This window comes from Carcharodon carcharias, chromosome 10, assembly GCF_017639515.1.
Source record: "Carcharodon carcharias isolate sCarCar2 chromosome 10, sCarCar2.pri, whole genome shotgun sequence".
Lineage (NCBI taxonomy): Eukaryota > Metazoa > Chordata > Chondrichthyes > Lamniformes > Lamnidae > Carcharodon > Carcharodon carcharias.
The window spans coordinates 4,915,467-4,938,914 of record NC_054476.1 but is presented as its reverse complement, the minus strand read 5'-3'; the positions used below and the strand labels follow the sequence as shown (position 1 = coordinate 4,938,914).

The following is a 23,448-nucleotide window of genomic DNA, read 5'->3' as shown; positions in this document are numbered from 1 at the left end:
CCGCGGTGCTCCCCATTCCAACATTCTGCCTGTCTGAAGAGTAAAATGCGAGTTCCGCTCACATTGAGAGCAACAAGAAAATGGTCCATGAAAACGGCGGGAGGGAACCTAACTCGCGCGTTTTAATGTCAGCCTTAAATCCTGGCAGTCTTACAAAGAGCCTTGGAGGAGAGGTGGTGGGGGTAAGAGAGGAGGGAGGAAGAACTTCAAAGGCTCTTGGAATCCCGGGCTTCGAGTCTGTAAAGAGAATGGTGCCTCTGAAAGGACCTGCTCAGATTGCCAGCGAGGGGGCAGTAGTGACTCGGTGTTAGTGAGCCAAAAATCCCCTTGCCTGACGTCAAGTGCTAATACAATTGACCAATCAGTGCTAAGATGATGGGAGGTAATTGGATAATTGCATTTTTTTTAACCATCGCAAGGAGAGAGAGATAGAGAGAGAGAAAAGAAAGTGAGTGAAACGGGAATATTTTTTTTTAAAAAGGAGTGCAAACAGGCAAAGTGCACAGGGGACTTAAGACCTGGATTTAAATTTAAAACGTCGAAAATCCAGGGGCTGGAATTCCGTCTGTTTGCTAAGAATCGCAGTCCTTCTGGTTAGAGAGGGGTGCAGATTTGGAACTCTTTAGGTTATTTCTCTTCCATTCACCACCACCCCTCTCTCCTTCCCCCCCAACACCACCACCCCACCCCACCCCCATTCCATCCCATTCCATCCCATCCCATCCCATCCCATCCTATCCTTTGGAAAACTAATTGACATTTTAAAAGGTGTCAGGCAAAGTGATTATGTTCAGAGGAAAGATCAACTTGTAGATGACTGTCTGGGAGCATATACTGTGAGACAAGGACTGCAAAGAGAGAGATAGAGAGATGGGGGGGTTGAGCAGAGAAGTCGAAACCTTGAAGCGTGAAAAAAAGAGGGAAGGGAATTTTAGGATCGCGTTGAGCCTTGTGCACCCAGAGAGAGAGAGAGAGAGAGAGAATGGAAAAAAAGGAATGATGGGAATTAGATTGCTCTACAGCTGAGAGAGAGAGAGAGAAGAGAGGAGAGGAGAGGGGGGGGGGGGTGGAATAAACATCTCTGCAGTGGGCTGGCATTGAAAGCTGTGGGATACAGGACTGGAGGTTTCAGAGCCGGAAAAGAAGATGGATTCAGGATATATAGCGGTGGGGCGATCTGATCTGTGATCTGAAATGATAGGAAGGAGGGAGGAATCCCAAGGCAGCGAAGGAGAAAAGGAAATCTGACCGCACCGCTTTGTGATTGGAAAATATAATCAGCTCGGAGGAGGAAGGAGGAAGGAGAAGGAGGAGGAGGAGGAGAGGGAGGTGGGGTGGGGGGGGGGGGGGGGAAGGAAAAAAGTTATTCCGGCAGTCACATATTTTATCTATTTTTCTTGGGGTGTTTTTTTTTCCCTCTCTCTCTCTCTCTCTTTTTGAGAAGAGGCTTGTTAGGATTCCGAAATGAGCGGCTGGGATACCACGTTAAAAGAGCTTGATTGATCAGGTAGAAGAAATGTAGTTGAACGGTGACGCTTCTGAGTTTTTGGGGGGGAAGAGAAGAAATGGATATTTCTGTTCAACGCGAGAAAATTTAAGGTGAACGAGGTTGGGGGAGGGGGTTTGATTTTTTTTTTTTAAAAAAAAGAAGTGTCGATCGCCAGACAAGGACTGGAGTGAATGAAGAACGTGCCTTTTTGGATATTTCTGGGGGAAATGCCTTTGGCGGAAATTGATTCGAAATTGCAGATGTGCAATTTCGCTGAGCCGAGAGAAAATCCTGGGAACTTAAAAAGAGGATCGGGCAACGGGACCGGGGGGCAGTAACCTGTGAGTTCAGCTCGATGTTTCTGTTTCTGAATTTTGCTGTGTTTAGTTTATTTTCCCTCTTCCCCCGAAAAGGGGGGGGGAGGGGGGAGACGGAATTGGGATAAAAGATAAGTTTCATTTTCCACAACCCTGTCTCCCCGGGTTTTTTTTGGGGGGAGGGGGGATTTTGAGACACTGAGGGTGCGGGATGCACTTTCCCTCTCTGGGAATCCCGCAGGTTTACTGCAGTTTCCTAATGGGCTGCAGATAATGAGACCTATCGGCTGTGCTAAAGCCGGCTTTTCACTCTCTTAGGGCTGTTACTACACATAGGCGCCAACTCAAGCTGGAAGTCATCCCACAAAGCGTTAATGGAACAAAATAACTTGGCTTTCCAGTACCCCCCCCCCCCCCCCCAAACAAAAACTGAGATGCCTCCAGTGAGGGAGATGTTGTTTCGCATTTGTTGAAGTGTTCCTAATATTTTGGAGGTTTCACATGCGTGGGGCTGTCTTGTGTGTGTGTGTGTGTCTGTGCTGAGGGGAATTAAACATGAGCCTGTTGTGATATGAATATGTAAGGGGTGTGTGTGTGTGTGTGTGTGTGTGAACTGCGATAAACGGTTGAGTTTCAAAATACCATTACAGCACTTGGCCCTTAGCATCTCCCGATTGTTTCACAACACCCGAACGCAGACTTTCTCTATCACACCTAACACTGCAATATTTTCGGAGCCCGTACGGTATTTGCACTCCAGTTGAAATAAGCAACAATTCGAGTGCATGGGCGAAGCGAACACCCGGCCGTTTATTAAATATCAGTGGTCATCGCGGATTTGCTTTGAGTTTACATATACACTGGTGGGTGTGTAAGATCAGGTTTGAAACCGTACAGCGAGGGAATAATGACAGGCCTTCATTGGCACAGGACTGCTGTCTAGTTAATTAAGAATGTACCAGCCATAGGAAAAGATATGCAGTTTCTCCAAAGTCCGAGCCACAAACCATTGTTTCGAGTGCTCCAGGATTATGAGGAAATGAACATCACTAAATACCCATTAAGAAATATTTTACCTCAACAACTTTTCGAGTGTTCAAAGATTGAGAATGGCATTAACACTGTCAGGAGGTGCTGTGTGTGTCATAAACTGAAAATTGTGACTAAGTTCATACATGATTAGAAAAATTTTACGTTCCACATCTTTGCAGAAGGAAAGATTAGATATTAATGTAATACTTGGCAAGAATTAATCATATCTGGCAGTTCAGCTCATGAGATGCCAATGCAATTTAATAAAATTTATGATACTTTTAAATATTTTAAATACTTAATATACGAAAATTTAATAAGCGATAGCCAGAATATTTGTATTTGGTTGCACATTTGTGATTTTTTTAAAAAAATGTATTGGACTTTTAAAAATGGACAAGTCTTTGGTGTAATGTAAAAATTACTGCTGCTGAAGTTAATTTTGTAGTTATTTCCCAAGGGTATCCTGTTTTTCTTAATTATTCAGTGTCTTAAGAACTCTATTCTTTTTAGTATGTGTGCCTGATAGCGATTGTTATTGTATAATAATGAGACCAGTACCACAATATAATACTGTATATTCATAATGAACCCTTTAGGATCATTGTTCACCATTTTGCAGAAATGTGCAGAACTACATTATGAAAGAAATATAGAAATACAAGGTTATAATTAATCAGTATTTTTTCCCATAAAAAACATACAAATTAGGAGCAGGTCCAAGTCTTTTAATGAATTAATGAATGGGTGAGTGAGTGGCTAGGTGGGTGCATGTGTGACATGGATAGTTGGGTCAGGGGGTACTCAGGTCATGGGGGGCTAATTGAGTGGTCAGGGTGGGGGAGTTGTTTGGTTCGGGGGAGTAGTCAAGTGGTAGTCTGGTCGGACGAGGTAGTCTGGGGGTGTCGGTGGGGTAGTCAGGTGGCTGAGAGGGCATGGGTGATTGGAGCTGTGTCAGTTGTGGAGTTATCCAGCAGTTGGACCTGGTTTTAAATCGCCTAACATTTTCAGGGTAAATACACAGTTAAGATAGGTGTATTTCTGAAAAAAAAGAGAGATTTTCTGTTGAAGCTTTTCATTTTGCACTCATCAGACAAGACAAAAAGCTTAAAAAAAATTCTCTTTATTTCAGCAGTACTCAAGTTCCAAACTGCCAAACAACTATAAGTTACGGGGTGTCTGGCCGAGTCTCTGCCCTAAGCTCAGGGTTGGAGACATTCACAGAAAATCTTGGGAAATGGGAATCAGCCCATCAGAAGTTTAAAATTCCCAGGCGATTCCCACATCTGTCTACACATCAGGACTTCCAAAGGGTCCTGATGTGCATCTCCTGATATACTTCCCATCTCTGATAATCCTGAGACAGGAGGGTTTGGGTTTCTATCTCATATCCTTACAATAAAGTGAGCAACAGCATCCAATGGAATGAGGTGCTGTGGTCTCTGCATTTCAAGAGATTTGAACTCCAAGGCAGGATTATTAGAGAAATATATGGCAGGAATTTGGCAGCCAGATGAGGTGGGACCTGAGGTGGGTTGTTTGTAATTTCCCATCGCCAGCCATTGTGCCAGTTTCCAATGCCTTTCTGCCTGTCAGTGATTTTGCTGAGGGGGAGGGAGGTGGAACCTGGTAACCCCCACAATTCTGACAATCCAATTCAACCTGTTACCGAACTTCTTGTTAGCTTGTTAAGAGTGAGTCTGCAAGTTTTATGAGAATGCAAGGAATCCACACTGGATTGGGAACCAGCCAAGGGGATGGAGTTGGCACACAGCCATGTGGCCCCATTCAATGAGATGGGCTGATAAAAGGGTGCTTGTCTGAATGGGGCACTCGTCCATTGGCACACAGTTGCCATTGGGTGAGCAGAGTTAGTAGAGCAAGTGGCCTCTGTGCACTATGTCAGTTGAGGAGGTCGTAACCCTCTAGGGATCATGGGGCATTAGAGGGTGCAGTAAGCATTGTAAATGCAGTTGCCTGCAAGCAAGGCAACAGCTGGGTCTAGGCTTAAGGGACTCAGAGGTAAGGGTGCCATATATAAAAAAAAGTTGTTGTAGTAATATTTAAAGAAAAATCAAAGCATATCACAGGCACCCTGTTAGCAGCCTAAATATCACTGTCTTGGTTAAACATTGCTCTGATTTTGAATAGCTTTGAGTTTAAGATTAGAAAGCTTTCTGTCGGTAGGTCATGCTGCCTTCCTTGACCTTACCACCCTACTTCAGACCACTGTGTATACTTACCCTTCTGTTTTATACCTGGACATGATGTCAGAACATTTATCTCTGACTCCCTTTTCTGCTTTAGTTGTGTCAGCATCACATACTAATTTTCGTATTCCGCCAACGTTTATACGGTGGTTTAACCAGGAACGACCTCATAATGAAAACTTATGAATGGAAATAATTTAAAGATGGGTCCTGAAGATTTCCAGCGATGGGGCTGTGACTATTTCCCTTGGCAGCTCTTTCCATTATGGGACTGTCCTTAGAAAGAAAGACTGTTGATACACTGTCTTGGAAACAAATGGTTTTTGTAGTTTATGTGGATGGCTACCTTATGTTTTATCATTGCCGGAGGGCACCAGGAACTCGTTTCTGTCAGTTCTCACCATTCCATTCCATATTTCCATATTGCCTCCCTGTCCAGGGTTGGCAATTAAACTGGTCAAGGTTTCCTGGCAACTAATTCCCACTGAGCCTAAATGAATAGGGTTATCCCAATAGTAATAACTGTGGAAGATTACTGGGCTGTTAAATGAATTTCTTTCATCTCAAGCGATCTGGAAAGATGTTTCTTCTGGTTTCCAAATCACATTGTTCTGCCCTGCTGTTTGGATTTTAACCCTTGGAGCAAAATTTAGCTTACTAGTAATATTTTAAAGTAAAGTGTTTAAAATTCCTCCTGTGGCCACACACTGAAAAATGTCAAAACATGACAATGTAATTGAGGGGGTCCTGCGAACTCTCACAGCCTAGAGGAAGGTGAAATCTCCCATGGGTTTGGACACACTGGTTTTGACCCCAGAGTTTTAACTCACCCAGTAAAACTGTATTCATCAGCCAAGATTGAAAATCGAGTCATTGATTTTAGTTAAATGAACAGTTTAGATTCAGACAGGAAAAACCGGACTAAAACTGAATGATCTCCAAAGAAATTATTTGCATATTATTGAATTAAGATAGCTTGAACTAACGGGCTGAGATTATAACTTCACAGGATGAAGTACATTAGGAAAATCCTTCAGATTATGGGCAAATAAAACGCTCTGGCCTTCTTGCAGTATAATTGGCAGTTCTAAGAAGAGTTATGGAATCTTATAATGCCTGGGTTTTTGGGTCCAAAGAAGAACTACAGAGGTTAGCAATATGTAACAGATAATCATTGAAATTAATAACCTTTTCAGAAAGGGATTGTTTTGGGAGCAGATGTTTTTAATGGCTTTACATTACATGAGTTAAGGGTACATGCCCTGAAGTCTCAATATTCTAAGTACTGAACACAATCAACCATTGGATTATGTGATGTGGGTCTCAAGCATCTTAAAATGATTCAAACTGACTGTAGAAAGTGAATTTGATGAAAAGAGAGCCATGTTGTGAAGTTTCTCATCTTGCACTCATCAAACCAAATGCAAGAATGCAAATGATCGCAACAATTTTATACTACAGGAGAAAAGTGTGCTGATTGGTTGGCAAGTCAACTCTGATTGGTTGAGGCATTGCTATGGAGAAAGCAGTGCGTACATTCAGCTCCCCAAGCTCAAGGGTAATTCAAAAAGACACAAGCAGTGAACATATTCATTTTGGTTGCAAAGAACAGTTCCTGTGCATGAATGTATGTTCTTCTAGCAAGGGTGAATAAGCCAAGTTGCGAGCTCAACTGATTATCTTAAATTGGTTTGTTTGTGCAGCTATTAGCACAATCAGGATTGTTCAGCAAGTGTTGCTTAATCGCAGAATCATATCTCACATTAGATGTTTTGTTTTGGGTTTTGCAAGTTTGGGCTGGTTGAATACAGTCTGTTCTCTGCCTATTCCAAATAGCCGAAGGAACATGCAGTTTGGTTTGATCAGGCAATCGCTGGGACATAGGGTCTTTGTACCTGGCATCACACTGACACTGAAATTCATACACGACATTGCTCAATTGTGTGGTAGTCAGAATATTGTCTTGGACTGATGGCTGATGGAAAATGCCTCTCACATAGTAACAGTGCAAATTGGCTTTCTTAGCTTGCTGTTCACATTTTTGAGATGCTTTACTTTTCCAGCATAAGCACTTTTGGGGTTCAAATTGGTAGCCTTTGGCCTAAAGGCCACTGTTTTAAGCTGCTACTTTGCAGATAATCAACCGAGCTCATAACATGGCTCATTTACACTTGCTAGAAACAACATATATTCACATGCAGGGACCCAATCACTGCAAACAGAAGGAATATGTTCAAGCCTTGCACCTTTTTTGAATTACGTGGGAGGCTGAGGAGCCTAAGCTTCTCTATTCCTTTCTTCGTAGTAATGCCTGGGCCAATCAAAGTCGACTTGTCAACCAATCAGCACCCTTTCCTCCTGTAGTATAAATTGTTGTGAATGTTTAAAATTTGGTGTTCTTGTGTTTGTCCTGAAGAGTGCAAGATGAAAAGCTTCAGCAACATGTCTCTCTTTTCAGCAAGTTCAAGTTCTGTACTACCATATTAAGATAAATTAAAATGTAGGGCAAGATTTTGTATAACCAATGGCAAATTATCCAAAGAGTAAGTTAGTAGACAATGTGGTAAAGAAAACGAAGTTAGTAGAACATGGAAATTAAAACAAAAGGATATTACAAGGAACTTTAACTTCCATAGCTCAGTATGAAAGAGAAGATAAAGGAGTTAGCAATTTTCTCTGGACAGTTAATGAGAAAGAGGATTGTTTCTGAGGATCCTCTTGGAGGTCCTGAAAAATTAGCTCCAAATTTCAACTGTAGGGAAGTTCTGATTGATGGATTGCAACCCCAAAAGCTTGTCATCCACACACACACACACACACACACAGAGAGAGAGAGACAGAAAAAGCTGCCACATGAGCCAGCCACTTTGAACTTTCTGAGAATTTGTCAATGATGGATGAAAAGCTTTGGCACATTTTGAAGAATATCTTGAAGAAGCTCTTGAAATGTTGAGCATATGAATGCAAGAGCACCAAAACACTGTTGTTGAGTCATTCTTTTGAAGTAATCCTGGCATTACACGTGTATGGAAAGTGCAAATTTGATGAAGTTTTTGAATCTGCAACTTAAAAAAAAATGTACAAGAGAAACGAGCAGTAATCAGGAGTGGAAGAAATTGAGTGACTCTATAGAAAAATCATTAAAAGTATGGTGAAAGATGCTGGGGACCCACTTACAGCCTTAAAAATATAAAACAATGCAATGCATTAGTAACACCGCATTAACTATACTCTCCTGAATGCAAAATCTTATCAGAAATACCATTTTAAATTCTCTGGCTGTGAAATTCAATAACTCTTGAAAATTGTGTGTGGGGGTTCATGATGAGCAATTAACCCACACCCATTGCTTCTGTTGTAGGAAGCTTGTAAACTTTGCACTATCTATTCATTTAAATGAGTGTAGTATGCAACCAGGCTTAGTGCACTGCTAGGTGACTGCATGCCTGGGCAGGGTCTGCCAAGTGGTGAAAGGTGAGCACGGATTAAAACCAGCCTGTATCTCTTAAAGGATAGGTGCATTTTGGCTGGAGTAGGTGCTGCAAGTCATTTTACAACTGATTCTGACCTGGAAAAGACGCAAGTTGAGCAGAACATTGTATAAACCAGGCTCTATGATTTTCCAACATTACACTAGAAGCCTCGGAGGAGGAGAGATCATCTATCTACAAGGATCAAGGAGGCCCACCGGACAGCCTCTGCAATAACAATTGGGACCAGATAGCCCTGGGGATTAATCCAGGATTCTAGCCACAAGGATCTGGATGAGGTTTTGCAAGAAGTTTGATGGCTTCATACATTGTCAAGACCTGTGAATATACCTTCAATGCTATATCCTGTGAACTATAGCACAAATAAGCCACTGCTCAATCCACCACATCCAATCACTCACCTACCAACAATCTTATTGACCACAGTTCATACCTAGTGCTCCTAGCTTCAGCTCACCCTCATACTTAATAGCTTCACACCCATATCTCACACCTTGCACACAACTGACAGCTGTTTGACCAAGACAGTCACATCGCCCACACACGTTGCACCATACTCACTAACACACTTCCTCTCTCTTGCAAGATAAGGTAGAGCATAACCAGAGGCAGCAGCTAACTGGCAGGGTCAGGCCTGTTCTCAGCCTGATGGAAGAGATGGTGTTGGCCATCATTGGAGCAGCCATGACTGAAGCCTGAAGACTGAAATCATCAAAGGCGATGACATACTTATCCCGGACCTTCACTTTTACATCCCACTTTCCCTTCATCCCAAAATTCCTTCTGCCTTAGAAACTGCATTGCATCTCTTGCTTTTCCCCATGTCCTCATACCACAACCCTACCTTTGTACCTTTACATATACAAGAACGGCACCTGGCTAGGCACTGGTAGAAGAACAGGAAGACATTGATGATAAGGAAACACCATCACTGCTCTTACACTTGCAGCCACCAGTTCAGATACTGGCACTGCACAGGCGTGACCAGCATGTAGTGAGACAGGCTGAATGGCCGGCAACCAAAGCAGGGCAAGGATCATTTAGGTGCCAGTTCACCAGAGACTGAGGTCACACAGAAGATCGACTGCAGACAGATCAGCTGAGGACTTTGATGTGTAGAACATGCACCTTGCAAAGGAAGGCGCTAGAGCCAGTCTGTCTTCAACAGGTTTATTCTCAGTAGTGCAAACTACATTCCCTTTCCACCCACTATTTCCCCACACAGGTGGAAATGGGTTCTTATACCTGGGCCCTAACCTTTCCCCAATTAGAATCAGCTGTTCTTAATAACAGCTAGAGTATGCACTCAACTGTTGCAGCACTGGCAGTATTAACATAATGGGCTGGCTAACAGATAAAGGCAGATAGGGGTGCACAATGAAATGCTTGAGACTTTGACTGCAAGCATTCAGACAGGCCTATTAATGTCAAAGAGTATGGAGCAGCCTGATATCAACATGGCACAGGGCTTTGTGCAGAGGTTGGAGCCCAGTTCACATGGAAGTGGTGGCCAACTCCATTAACACACTTGCAGACCCAAACATGCAGCATCTGATGGCCGACATCTCAGCTCCAATTGCAGCATGAGCAGAAGCCCTCCCCCATGTCTGGGCTCTGCAGTGAAAGCTCAAAGTCCTGCATTTGTAGCAAGGAGCAGTCCAATCCTCTTTGGGTACGAATGCAAAATGATGTCACAAAATTGCAGAATTGTTATGGTGCAGAAAGAGGCCATTTGGCCCATCGTGTCTGTACCAGCTCTCCGAATCACCATTTCACCCGGTGTCCGAATCACCATTTCACCTAGTGTAAATCTCCTGTTCTCTCCCTGTAGCCCTGCACAATGTTTCTTTTCCAATAATCATCTAATTCCCTCTTGAATGCCTCAATTGAACCTGCCTCCACTGCACTCTCAGGCAGTGCATTCCAGACCTTAAACACTCACTGCGTGTAAAAGTTTTTTCTCATATCACTTTTGCTTTTTTATCAATCACCTTTAAATCTGTGCCCTCTGGTTCATGATCCTTCCACTGATGAGAACAATTTCCCCCTATCTACTCTGTCCAGGTCTCTCATGATTTTGAATATTTGTATCGAATCTCCTCTCAGCCTTCTTTTCTCCAAAAGTCCTAACTTCTCCAATCTATCTTCATAAATTAGGCTTCTCACCCCTGGAATCATTCTTGTATGATGAGTGTGAATTTAAGAAGTACAGGCTAGGGGAGAGGTAATTTGCTACTTCTGTAAGGATTCCAGTGCAATAAAATGTGTGAGGAATAAACAAGGAATTAAAATAATTCAGTCCTCCACAAAGGGATTTTCTCACAGATTTTACCTTGTGAACGGAATGCCTTTAATTAGTATTGACTATTTAAGTTTATAATTTTCAATTATCTGACAATGGTAAAGTAAGTCTAATCATTAATTATTAAGTCAAGCTTATTGGAATAACTGGTCATTGTGGACCTCACCTTCTGCCAGCATATTTTTGGAGGATTGTGGTGGATTTCTGATATTCAATAGACAAGGTTGTCCATTGCCAGTGCATATTTGGAAAATCATCCCATGGATATATTTTATCTATTTATATATATTGAAATAATGTGCAATATTGACTGCAAAATCTATTGCACCATTGTAATTTGCATGAAGTTTTAATGATGATATGCTGTATGTAACTCTTTCAATAAATGATGAATAGTTTACTTATTACATCCAGTCAAATGAATTCAGTCTACATTCTATGGAAGAACCAACATGAATAAACATATGGGGTGTAAAAGTATTCTGCAAACTTGTACCCATTAACAGTATGCTTACAGATAAGTGTGAATATGAAGTAGGACTGTCATTTAATTAATACATACTGTAGCAACAAAAAATGAGTATTCCAAGGACAATCTGAACCCTGACATTAGTTTGGTGCCATTTCTAATCTACCATTCAGAACTGTGTATGAGATATTTGCTAGGTTCTGATTCCTTTATAATTACCTTGTAGCAATGGAATTAGTTTCAAATCCTGTGCCAAAATTTCAGAAGAGCTCAGAGTTAGAGCATGTTATAATTTTTACTATAGGCCATCTAAATGTGATTTACATAAAATATGGAACATGAAATTATTGTGTAGGCTTCAACACATTTGTGGTATAGATAGAGGAAAAATTCAGAGTGAAAGTAGTAATTAAAACGCAGAACAGACTGGCATGACTGGCCCTAGGTTCTGTAGGCTCCACTGGATTTAAAGCCATGCCAATGGTATAAAATTATAAAATGTCTTGTTGAGGTGTGTTATCTGGAAGGTTCAACACTATTAAAAGGGTTTATGTGGCAAATGCGTTCAATGTCAATAAATATCAAAATTTAGAGTAGAAACAAGGAACTACAATTGAATAGAGCAGAGAGCACTAATTAGAAAAAGCAAACAAGTAATTGCATTGTATTAGCACTAAATGCAAATCAGAGGCGATGATGTTTAAAAAGAAACACTGCTTAGATCCCCATTTGGAAAACTCATCGCTCTGATAAACAAACATGGGAATTAAGTTTTATCCTTGAGAGAATAAAGCATAGGGAAGTTGCAACTGCTTCAGAGATGAGGAATTATAATTAGTTGATCCAGATTGTTCTAAAACTAGAATGTACGTTCTTCATTGGTTGGGCGAATTGATCACACCACTCACCCCCAACAAAGCTTCCTGGAAGACCCAAGCATTTTATTTGTAAAAACTGGAAATGCTCAGCAGGTTCGTCTCTCTCCACAGATGTTCCCTGATCTGCTGAGTATTTCCAGCATTTTCTGTTTTTATTTCAGATTTCCAGCATCCGCAATGTTTTGCTTTGGCAACCTTGGCTCATCTGCAGAGCGGAGCAAACATAATGTTGTGATGTGAGGGGCAGGGAGGGCTGGAGCATGGGTAGGACTATACAATAATGGCAACTTGCATTCAGGGATCGCCGTTAACATAGTGAAACATTCCAAGCTGCTGACTCTAAATTTACAATGTTGTAAAAAGCTTCAAATTAATTCCTGGTAACAGTACATGACAATGTCAATAGAGGGATATTTTAGTCTCGAGCAGAACACGCAGGCAGATAGATACTCCAGAACATGCAGTAGGGTGTCTGCCTCATTTCAGCAGCTGGGCCACAGCTACTAAATGGAATTGCCAAGCTGCTCACCCCAAATGGGTATCCAAAGGCTGCTGACCAGATTTGAACCAAGACAACATGGGACAATCTGGTATCTTATCTGAGGACTGCGGTGGGATTATTGGAAGGATTTCCGGTAGAGGTGAAATCCTAGCTGAACTTTTACGAAGGGGTTGGAACACCATTGCTGGGTCCCTTCGATAAGAAGGTTTCTGTTAACTCACATTCGAATCTGGCAGCTTCTGTTGACCCGAAAGTCCACAATGGACCCTCTGCCCATGAGGATATAAACCTAAATTTAAGGTCCTATGTCATTAATGTAGCCGCAGCGTGTTGAAAGAGCAGTTAGTGGAGTACTTTAATTTTTAACTCCTGACCACTTGGTTTCATCTGACTACCCAGTTATATTGAACACCAAATTTCTGCTTGTACCAATCAAGGTACAGTGGCATCTCTATATTATGAAAAAGACATCTGAAACCAAGACAGTTGCAGACAGATTTTACCACTCTAGACAGATGCGATGAGGCACTTAAAGAATCAAATGTGAAAAGGATTTGTAGCTGATAACCATGAAAAACTAATGGACTGCTAATATTTTAGATCAGAAATTCCCAAATTTTATTTATTGCATATCCCCTTCCAGATCTTCCAGAAGCCCGTATACTCCTACCAGCAAATAGATTTAATATTTTAACTCCTTTTAATATATAGAGTAAAATGTACAAATTACAATGCACATATACAGTTTAAACGATGATCTAATAGTACAAAAACAGAATTACCTGGAAAAACTCAGCAGGTCTGGCAGCATCGGCGGAGAAGAAAAGAGTTGACGTTTCGAGTCCTCATGACCCTTCGACAGAACAGATCTAATAGTACTACTGACTGTTATTGTGACAGGTGAAGATGTTTGTTCGCGCAATGCTGCATAACGTTTGGAGTGATAGTTTGAGTCGTTAGCTGTTATATACACAAAAGCACTGACAATACATTGATCTCATTTCAGTGAGTGGAGAACCACTTTCACACAGAAAAGTTGTAGCAAATCAGATCAAAACCATGGGTTACGAACTAACCGTGTGATTGTATGCAACAAATCCTGACTTAGTTCTGAGCTCAGTTACTCTAGACTTTTGCTGAGTAACTGAATCTATGCAGCAGCATATGGAGATTGGAGATGAGGGCTCTGTATGCCATCATTTCTGTGTATGTGATCTCAGTACATCTTGACGTAAATTAATTACTTGAAAATATATAACAAATGCCCACAGAGTTTTAAAACTTTGTCTGAGCAGCTTTTATAAAATAAAGCTGTAAATAAATAAAATCCACCCACCCCCCACCTCATGCCCCAATGTACCCCCAGCAATATTTCATATATTCCAAGGACTGTGTGTACTACAGCTTGGGAATCCTGTTTTAGATGAATTCCAATGACTGCCTTTCTTGTGTGAATCTTTGTACCAAACTGCATGCTTTCCTACATTAGCTGTTGGTTCCCAACTCCAAGATTAATTCCTGGAATTGAATTTATAACTATAGTACTGGAGCGCTTTGTGTCTGTGGGTGAGAATGCTTAGCCTATGCTTTTATCAATATTAACACTGTATGGTTTAAATTGGAAGAAGATTGAGTCAACTCACAATTTCTAAAAGGTGTTTGAAGTATTTGAAAGGGAAATCTTTGTATTGGAACTTCAGTGTTAAGCTTGTAATTTTGATAGTTTGCATGCACTGTATTTTGGTAAATATATCAGCTGATTTGTAGGCTTGTATTGACCTTGGCACACCTATTGGTCAGCAGCCGTCAATGGATTTAAACTCATGCGCGCCCCTGGCCCACAGATGTTGCCACTACACTGTCTCGCCACATAACACCATTAAGTTAACTCAATCTCGCAGCAGTTCTTGAGTTATGAACTACATCATCAACAACTTCTACTTTGTATAGTACGTTTAATGTTGAAAAATGTTCCAAGGCACTTTGCGAAACATTACGAGACTAGCCATTGACACCAAACCAAAGAAGTGCTGTTGGGGTTGGGGTTGGGGTTGGGCGGGGGGGGGGGGGGGGGGGGGGTGGGGGGGATGGGGTGGGGGGGCACTAAAGCTTAGTCAAAGAGGTAGGTTGTATGGGTAAAAACTGAAAATTTCTGGAAATAGCAGCTTAGACAACGTCTGTGGAGGAAAAAGCTGAGTTACAGAGTTAATGCTTCAGGTCAATAACCTGTCGTCACAAGTGAAAAGTTAGAAATGTCGAGATGTTTAAGCAGGCGAACTGGCGAAGGCAGGAAAAGAACGAAAGGGGAGCTCTGTGATCGGGTGGAAGGTGGGAGAGATTCAGGCCCGTATTTTCACCAGGATGTTCTCCATGGTGGCAAAAATCCCAGAAATGGCCCAGATTTAGAAGTCCTGCCCCCAAATCTGGCATTTCCGATCTTCATGGGGGGGGTGGGGGGGGAACTGGAGTCAGACTGGGATTCGCACTTGCGTGACTCACAGAGGTAGCTGACTATTAAATCACCAGCTGCCTCTACTGAAGTGGGATTTTTGGGAGGCCAGGAGTGTGGAATCTGGAGTGTACAGATTAAATCAGGTAAGAGGAGGTCTGAACTTGGTGGTTTTGTTTAGATAGCCAGGGTACCCCTTCGGAGGGGAAAGGTACTGTTTTGGATAGGGTCCCAGGACCCCTTCAGGAGATGTCAGGCACCCTTTGCTATTGTTAAAAGTGAACATGATTATACAGCTTTTACACGCAGACTCATTGGAGCTGTCCAGCTGTCATGGAATTGACCAGCTGTCGAGGAATTCTTAAAGAGCTGTCAACATTGTCCAGGAAGTGTCAAAGCTGTCCAGGAAGTATCGAAGCTGACAAAGAACTGGCCAAGGATAGATATTAGGTGAGTTGGCATGGAGGGGGTAAGGACAAAGGGGGATGGGTAGAGGGGCAAGTGTTGTCATAGGGGGTATGGGGCAATGAGGAGTGGGTAGAGGGGCATTGCATGGCATAGGTTATCAAGGGTGGGACATAGGGAGTGTTTGGGGCTGAGGGCCGGAGAGCTGCTTTTTGCTTTATTTTTCATTTCAACACAGCGCTGGAGCACAAATGAAGTCCTTGGGCCCAGCCTGCCTGCACGCCCAGCAGCCTTCGCACTCATTTTGGGGACATGTATCCCGACTCCTATTTCAGCCCATTTCCACCCCCCCACCTCTCGCCCACCCCACCAAAATTCCGACCTATGGGTGACCATTTTTAAAGGCTGGGCTCGTTGAGCTGGGAGCTCTCCCAACTCTGTGAGCCCAACCCGGGGACAAAAATTTGGGCCTAAATGTCAAAAGAGTAGCTGGTGCAGGACCAAAGGGAGTGGTGACAGGACAAGTAAAGGACGAAAGGTGTGTCTAGAGGAGGTGTGAATGGCAGAATAACCTGAAAGCAAAGACCAGAGAAAAACAAGAGGAATTCCAAAATAGGCAATGATGGGGAAACAAAATGGGAACAGGGTATATGGTCTGAAATTGTTCAATTCAACATTGAGTCTGCAAGGCTGTAAAATCACAGAATTGTTACAATGTAGAAGGAGGCCATTGGGCCCATCGTGTCTGCACTGGCTCTCTGAGCATTTTAACTTGGTGCCAATCTCCTGCCTTTTCCCCGGTAATCCTGCACATTGTTTCTATTTAAATAATCATCCAATGCCCTCTTGAATGCCTTAAGTGAACCTGCCTCCACCACACTTCCAGGCAGCGCATTCCAAACCCTAACTACTCGCTGTGTGAAAACACTTTTTCTCAGCTCACATTTGCTTCTTTTGCAAAATACTCTAAAACTGTGCCCTCTGGTTCTCGATCTGTTTACGAGCAGTTTCTCCCTATCGACTCTGTCCAGACCCCTCATAATTTTGTAAACTTCGATCAAGTCTCCTCTAAACCTTCTCCTCTTCAAGGAAAGCAGTCCCAACTACTCCAATCTTTCCTCATAACTGGTTCCAGGATGAGACACTTCATTCTCGTAAACCTCTTCTGCACTCTCTCCAATGCGTTCACATCCTTCCTATAGTGTGGTGCTCAGAACTGTACACAATATTCCAGCTGAGGTCTAACCAGTGTCTTATATAAGTTCATCAAAACTTCACTGTTCTTGTACCCTGTGTCTCTGTTAATGAAGCCTAGAATACTGTATGCTTTAGAAACAGCTCTCTCTACCTGTCCTGCCACCTTTAATGACTTATGTACACATACACCCAGGTCTCTGCTCTTGTACACCCTTTAGAATATTATCCTTTAGTTTATACTGTCTCTCCATGTTCTTTGTACAAAGTGCATCACCTCACACTTCTCCGAATTGAACTTCATCTGCCACCCATCTGCCCACTCCACCAGTGTGTCAATGTCCTTTTGAAGTTCTACACTGTCCTCCTCACAGTTTACAATTCTCCCAAGTTTTCTGTCATCCGCAAACTTTGAAATTGTTCCTTGCACACCAAGATCTAGATCATTTTTTTAATATATATCAGGAAAAGCAAGGGTCCCAATACCGACCCCTGGGGGATTCCACTACAAACCTTCTTCCAGTCCAAAATTACTCATTAACTATTACTCTGTTTCCTATCCCTCAGGCAATTTTGTATCCACTTTGTTGCTGTCCATTTTATTCCATGGCCTATAACTTTATTCACAAGTCTGTTGTGTGGCACTGTATCAAAATCCATTTATAAGACATCAACCATCTCTGTACCTCTTCAAAAAACTCCAAGTTAGTTAGACACGATTTTCCTTTAACAAATCCATGCTGACTCTTACGAATCAATCCACATTTTTCCGTGTGACTATTAATTCTTTCCCGAATAATTGCTTCTAGAAGTTTCCCCACCACGGAAGTTAAACTGATTGGTCAGTAATTGCAGGGCAGATCTTTACAACCTTTTTTGAACAAGGGTGTAATGTTTGCAATTTTCCAGTCCTCCGGCACCTCCCCCAAATCCAGGGAACATTGAAAAATTATTGCCAGTGTCTCTGCAATTTTAATTCTCATTTCCTTCAATATTCTTGGATGCATCTCATCCGGTCCTGGTGCCTTATCAACTTTAAGCACTGACAGCTTATCCAATACCTCCTCCTTATCGATTTTAAACCCTTCTAGTGACTGAGTTTCCTCTTCTGTCACCATGGCCTGGGCAGCATTACCTCATGGGTAAAGACAGATGTAAAGTATTTATTTAACACCTCAGCCATGCCTCTTGCCTCTAAATCACATTTTTGGTCCCTAATCAGCCCTATTCCTCCTTTTAACACCCTTTTACTATTGATGTGCTTATAGAATACTTTGGGATTTCCTTTTGTGTTAGCTGCCAGTTTTTTTTTCATTATCCCTCTTTGCTTCTCATATTTGCTTTTTCACATCCCTTCTGAACCTTCTGCAATCAGCTTGATTCTCAATTGTACTTGCTATCTGACACCTGTCGTAAGCACACTTTTTCTGCTTTAACTTAATTTCTATCTCATTTGTCATCCAAGGAACTCTGGCTTTGTTTGTCCTACCCTTCCCTTTTGAGGGAACATACCTTGACTGTGCCCAAACCATCACCTCTTTGAAGGTAGTTGTTCAGCTGTTCAACTATTGGTCAGCTACTTTTTCTCCCTGCAAACTTTCCAGTCTATCTGGCCCAGCTCCGTTCTTACCCCATTGAAGTCTGCTCTGTGCCAGTTGATTATTCTTACTCTGGATTGACCAATGTCATTTTTCACCGTCACCCTAAACCTTATGATACAATGATCACTTTCCATTAAATGCTCCCCCACTGTCACTTGACCTACCTCATTCCCAAGAACCAGGTCTAGCAGTGCCTCCTTTCTTGTTGGACTGCTGTAGGAAATTCTCTTGAACACAACCTAGGAACGCTTGCTCCTCACTGCCTGTTACACTACCTCTATCCCAGTCTGTATACAGGTAATTAAAGTTCCTCCATTACAACTACTCTGTTGTTTACACCTGTCTGTAATTTCCTTGCAGACTTGTTCCTCTATATCCTTCCCACTGGCTGGTGGTCCATATATTACACCGAGCAATGCAATTGTACCCTTCTTATTCCTTAGCTCTAGCCAAATCAGTTCTGTCCTTGAACCCTCTGACACATCCTCTTTCTCCAGTACTGCAATATTCTCCTTAACCAAAAATGCCACCCCTCCTCCTTTATTCCCTTTTCTGTCTTTTCTGAACACTTTGTAATCAGGAATATTTAACACCCAGATCTGCCCTTCCTTAAGCCAGGTCTCCATTATTGCCACAACATCATAATCCCACAAGGCAATCTGTGCCTGTAACTCCCCAATTTTATTAACTGTACTTTGCATTCACACACATGCAGTGTAACCCTGATTTAGACCTTAGTATTTACTCCCTTACTCCAACTCCCTCTATTAACTTACTATTCTCTATTTTAGTGCCATCTGCCTCTGTCAACATTCCGTGCACCCTGGTATTACTTTCTGATATTTTCTCCTGGTGCCCACACCCCTGCTGAATTAGTTTAAACCCTCCCCAACAGCACCAGCAAAATGACCCTCAAGGAACTCGGTCCCGGCTCTGTTCAGGTGCAACCCGTCCGGCTTGGACAGGTTCCATCTCCCCCAGAGCCAGTCCCAGAGTCCCAGGAAACTAAAGCCCTCCCTCCTGCACCATCTCTCCAATCACACATTCATCTGCCTTATCTTCCTATTTCTGTACTCACTTGCACTGTGGCACTCGGAATAATCTGGAGATTACTACTTTAGCTCTCCTGCTTGCTAATTCTCTACCTAGCTCCCTAAATTCCAATTGCAGGGCCACATCCCCCTCCCTACCTATCTCATTAGTACCAATGTGGACCATGACCTCTGGCTGTTCACCCTCCCCCACAACAATGTCCTGCAGCCTTCCTGTAAGACCCTTGACCCTAGCACCAGGGAGGCAACAAACCATCTTGGAGTCATATTGACGGCCGCAGAAACTGCAGCAGTTCAAGAAGGCAGTTCCCCACCACCTTCTCAAGGGCAACTAGGGATGGGCAATAAATGTTGGCCCAGCCAGTGAAGCCCACATCCCGTGAATGAATAAAAAAAAAGAAAAGTTCCCGCAACTAAAGAATCCCCAATCAGCACTGCCCTTCTGCTCTTCTTCCTCCCCTCATGTACAGCTGGGCCACCCATGGTGCCGCAGACTTGACTCTTGCTGCCCTCCTCCAAGGAGCCATCGTCCTCACTGAAATCCAGAAAGGAAAACCGGTTAGTGAGCGGGGGACCTCTGGGGTCTCCTGCGCTACCTGCCTGTTTCTCTTGGAGTGTCTGGTGGTTACCCATTCCCTATCTGCCTGTTTGCCCCTAACTTGAGGTGTGACCACCTCTCTGAATGTGCTATCCACGTAGCTCTCTGTCTCACGGATGCACCTCAGTGACTCCAGCCGCTGCTCAAGCTCTGAAACGTGGAGCCTAAGCTTGTGCAGCCGGTGAACTCTTCCTGCACATGGGATCGTCTGGGTCGCGAGAAATGTCCACGACCCCCCACATGTCACAGGACGGACATTCCACTCGGTGAGCTGTTCTGCCATGTCTTATCCTTAAACTTTTAAATCAATTTAATTACTTTGATTGTGGTTACTTTTACTTTAACCTTACTTTTGTACTATTAACTATAAACTGGAGATGAGTAGAAAGTAGAAATTCTTCACCCTTACTCACATATCAGCTCCCTCTTCTGTGCCTATAAATTCTTACTTTCCCTGTGTTTGTTTAGAAATTTACATTTCTGTACTCGCGCTGTCTTCAATTCCCAACTGTCTCTCCACTTGGCTGCTTCGTCCCCCCACCCACCCCCCCCACCCCCCCGGACGCTGGCTGTTTTATCCAAGTAGAAAATTATTTTAGTTGGCACTACTTAATCAACCTTACCAAAAAGTACAGTTCCTACTTTACTTTAAACGTTAGGAAAAGAATAAACCTTAAACAATGACCAGATGCTCACCAAACAACTAGCTTCTTCTCCAACCAATCAAATTGCTTCTATCCTGTAATATCACAATTTGTTTTTTTACAATCTCCTTTCGAACTCAGTGTGGGCCGGTTCCGAGCAGCTGACGGGTCCACCTTTCCGACCGGTGATGTATGCTGCGCTCCATGGGCTGTATTTATTCTCTCCTGGCTCCGTGTACCCTCCCGCAGGTCTGCCTCTCCGAATGCTCTTCCCGACGGCGAAATGGAAAGTTGTCCAGATTGTTCTAATTAAAGCGAGGTGAAAAGATGGGGATCTTGAGAGAGAAAATACCAGAGTTTACATTCTAGATGAATGAAGGAAGCTCCCCAATGTTGGAGTGAAGAGCGGGGTCCGGGGGGTTGGGGGGGGGGGTGGTTGGGGTGCGGTTGGTGTGTGGCCCAAGTTGGACAAATGCAGAGTTTTCAGATGTTCTAAATCTGGGAAAGATTACACAGACAGGGAGTGGAATGACAGAGACAGGGATTTGAAATATAGGAAGTGACCCCCAAGAAATAGATGCAATCTGGTTAAACTGTCATTTATTAAATGTCATGAATAAACTGCCATTTACTAATTTAAAATTAAACACATTTAGTTAATTCAATGATTAATAAATCCGGAATATAATGCTGGTCCGGGTAATGGTGATGATGAAACCATTGTCAATTGTCGTTCACTAATGTCCTTTAGGGACGGAATCCTGCCGTCCTTACCCAGCTTGGCCTGCATGTGACTCCAGACCCACAGCCATGTGGTTAACTCTTGACTGCCCCCTGAAATGGCCTAGCAAGTTACTCAGTTGTGCCAATTAGAGATGGGCAACAAATGCTGGCCTTGCCAAAGGTGCCTGCATCCCATGAAAGAATAAAAAAAATGTAAATGCAAATTTTTTTCTTCTCCATCTTGATTATTGTCACACAAAAAAAGAGGACCGAACAAAGTGGAAAATTAGAAAAATAGCTTTCTTTGTTCATAATCGGTTTCCGCTATGGAGTTTTTCATTGCACCTGGTTGATAATTTACTTTGAGGATGCTGCTAAGCGCAACATAAAGGATCATAGGTTACAGTGTCCTCTAGCACAGAAGGAAACCACTTGATTCATTGTGACTCTGTTGGTTCTTCCAAAAACCTGCTTGGTTAGTTCCACTCGCCTGCTCTTTCCCCAAAGCTCTGCAGCATTCCCCCTTCAATGTCCAATTTGCTTTTAAATCTTAATTTTAAATCTGTTTTCACCATCCTTCCAGGCTGTGCGTTCCTCATCATAGGAACTCATGGAGTGAACCAAGTTTTGTGTTTCTATTGAACTCCTGTGTTAAATCTCTCGTTATCCTTCTCTGCTCTAGGTAGAATAACCTCAGCTTCTCTGGACTTCCCACATACCTGAAGTCCCTCAATTATTGCAGTTCTGAGCAGTCGGCTTTCTCTTTAATTGAACATTCACCAATAGTGGAAGGAGGAAATAATAATGGAGAAGACTATATGTTGGGTCCTTTACTTGGCCTGCTTTTCAGTGTCTTGATCTAGTAAAGATGGAGTTGCCATGACTGTTCAATCACAGTTTGAACTGCAGGTCAGGTTTGGTCCTCTGCTTCTTAATAATTTCTCTGCTCGTGAACAACTTTCTATTGAAATGCTGAAGAGGGAATTGGTTAACACCCTATCATGAATTGAATTCCCTTTCTAAGGGTCTTCTGAATCAGGTTTGAATTTAGCATTTTCAGTCAGCAAGAAGACTATACTTTTAACTGCTGTAACCAAATATAATTGTGTATTTAAGACCGAGATAGATAGGTTCTTGATTGGCAAGGGAATCAAAGGTTACGGGGAGAAGGCGGGAGAATGAGGTTGAGAAACTTATCAGCCATGATTGAATGGCGGAGCAGACTCGATGGGCCGAATGGCTTAATTTCTGCTCCTATGTCTTATGGTCTAATTTCTAGCCTATAGTGAATGTTGAATTGTGGTTCCCTTCAGGTTTGTTCTGTTATTTGATGAACTGTATTACTCCTTTAAAAAAAACACTGATCTGTATGAATCCTCTGCACAGAAAAGCAAAAGCTGACTTAGTGTGTGCCTTAGTCAAATCTACTATAAGATCTGATACAAGATGTATACAAGCTAGACTTGCTTGCAGTAGAGGGATACCACTTGGTAGCAGGTAGGTTTTCACTGGGGTAGTATGGTGGAGGTGGTGCAGGGAAATTGATTTTTCGCCCACAAGAATGGTACTACTTGTTTATTGAACGGGGGCTGACAGTGACATGAGAGATCATTGCACCCAGCTTTGGTAGAATACTCATTTTGCACCATTTGTAAGGAAACCCCTGACAATTGCAGTTTCATCAGTATTCTATGAGCAAACAAACTGATTTGCTTTGCTCTGGATAAAATGAATGAAATTGCAGAACATGATTTGTCCCAAAGTGGTAATAATTTTGAGTCTTAATCTCATGCGATAAAAACAGCATTTGATTTATTTAGTCAGCATTAACCAGTGGGCTGAATTGCAGAATGCAATCCTCAAAGCACCAGTCAAAATAGAATCCTATGTAATCAAATGGATTTTGACTTGCTCTATCTCAGCAAAGCAATGACTCCGTTTTTGCATTATCAGACCTTCGGAAGTTGTGGAATTTATTCATTTACACGGGTTAGGAAAAGCAGCATCTTTCATTCAGTGAAGTATATTTTTTGTTAAGACTTTATTTTCTTTATGAACAGTGCATTGTTGGAAGTTGCAAACAACTACCAGC

At 42.5% G+C, this 23,448-nt stretch overlaps 1 protein-coding gene across 1 annotated transcript in view; it reads left to right on the top strand.

Moving 5' to 3' along the window:
- The first annotated feature begins 1,373 nt into the window (after nucleotides 1-1,373).
- Nucleotides 1,374-23,448, top strand: part of lrrc4ca (leucine rich repeat containing 4C, genome duplicate a) — a 127,021-nt gene continuing 104,946 nt past the window's right edge. The window contains exon 1 of the mRNA XM_041198303.1: nucleotides 1,374-1,830. The gene's annotated coding sequence lies outside the window, so the exon portion shown is untranslated. The remainder of the gene's footprint in view (nucleotides 1,831-23,448) is intronic.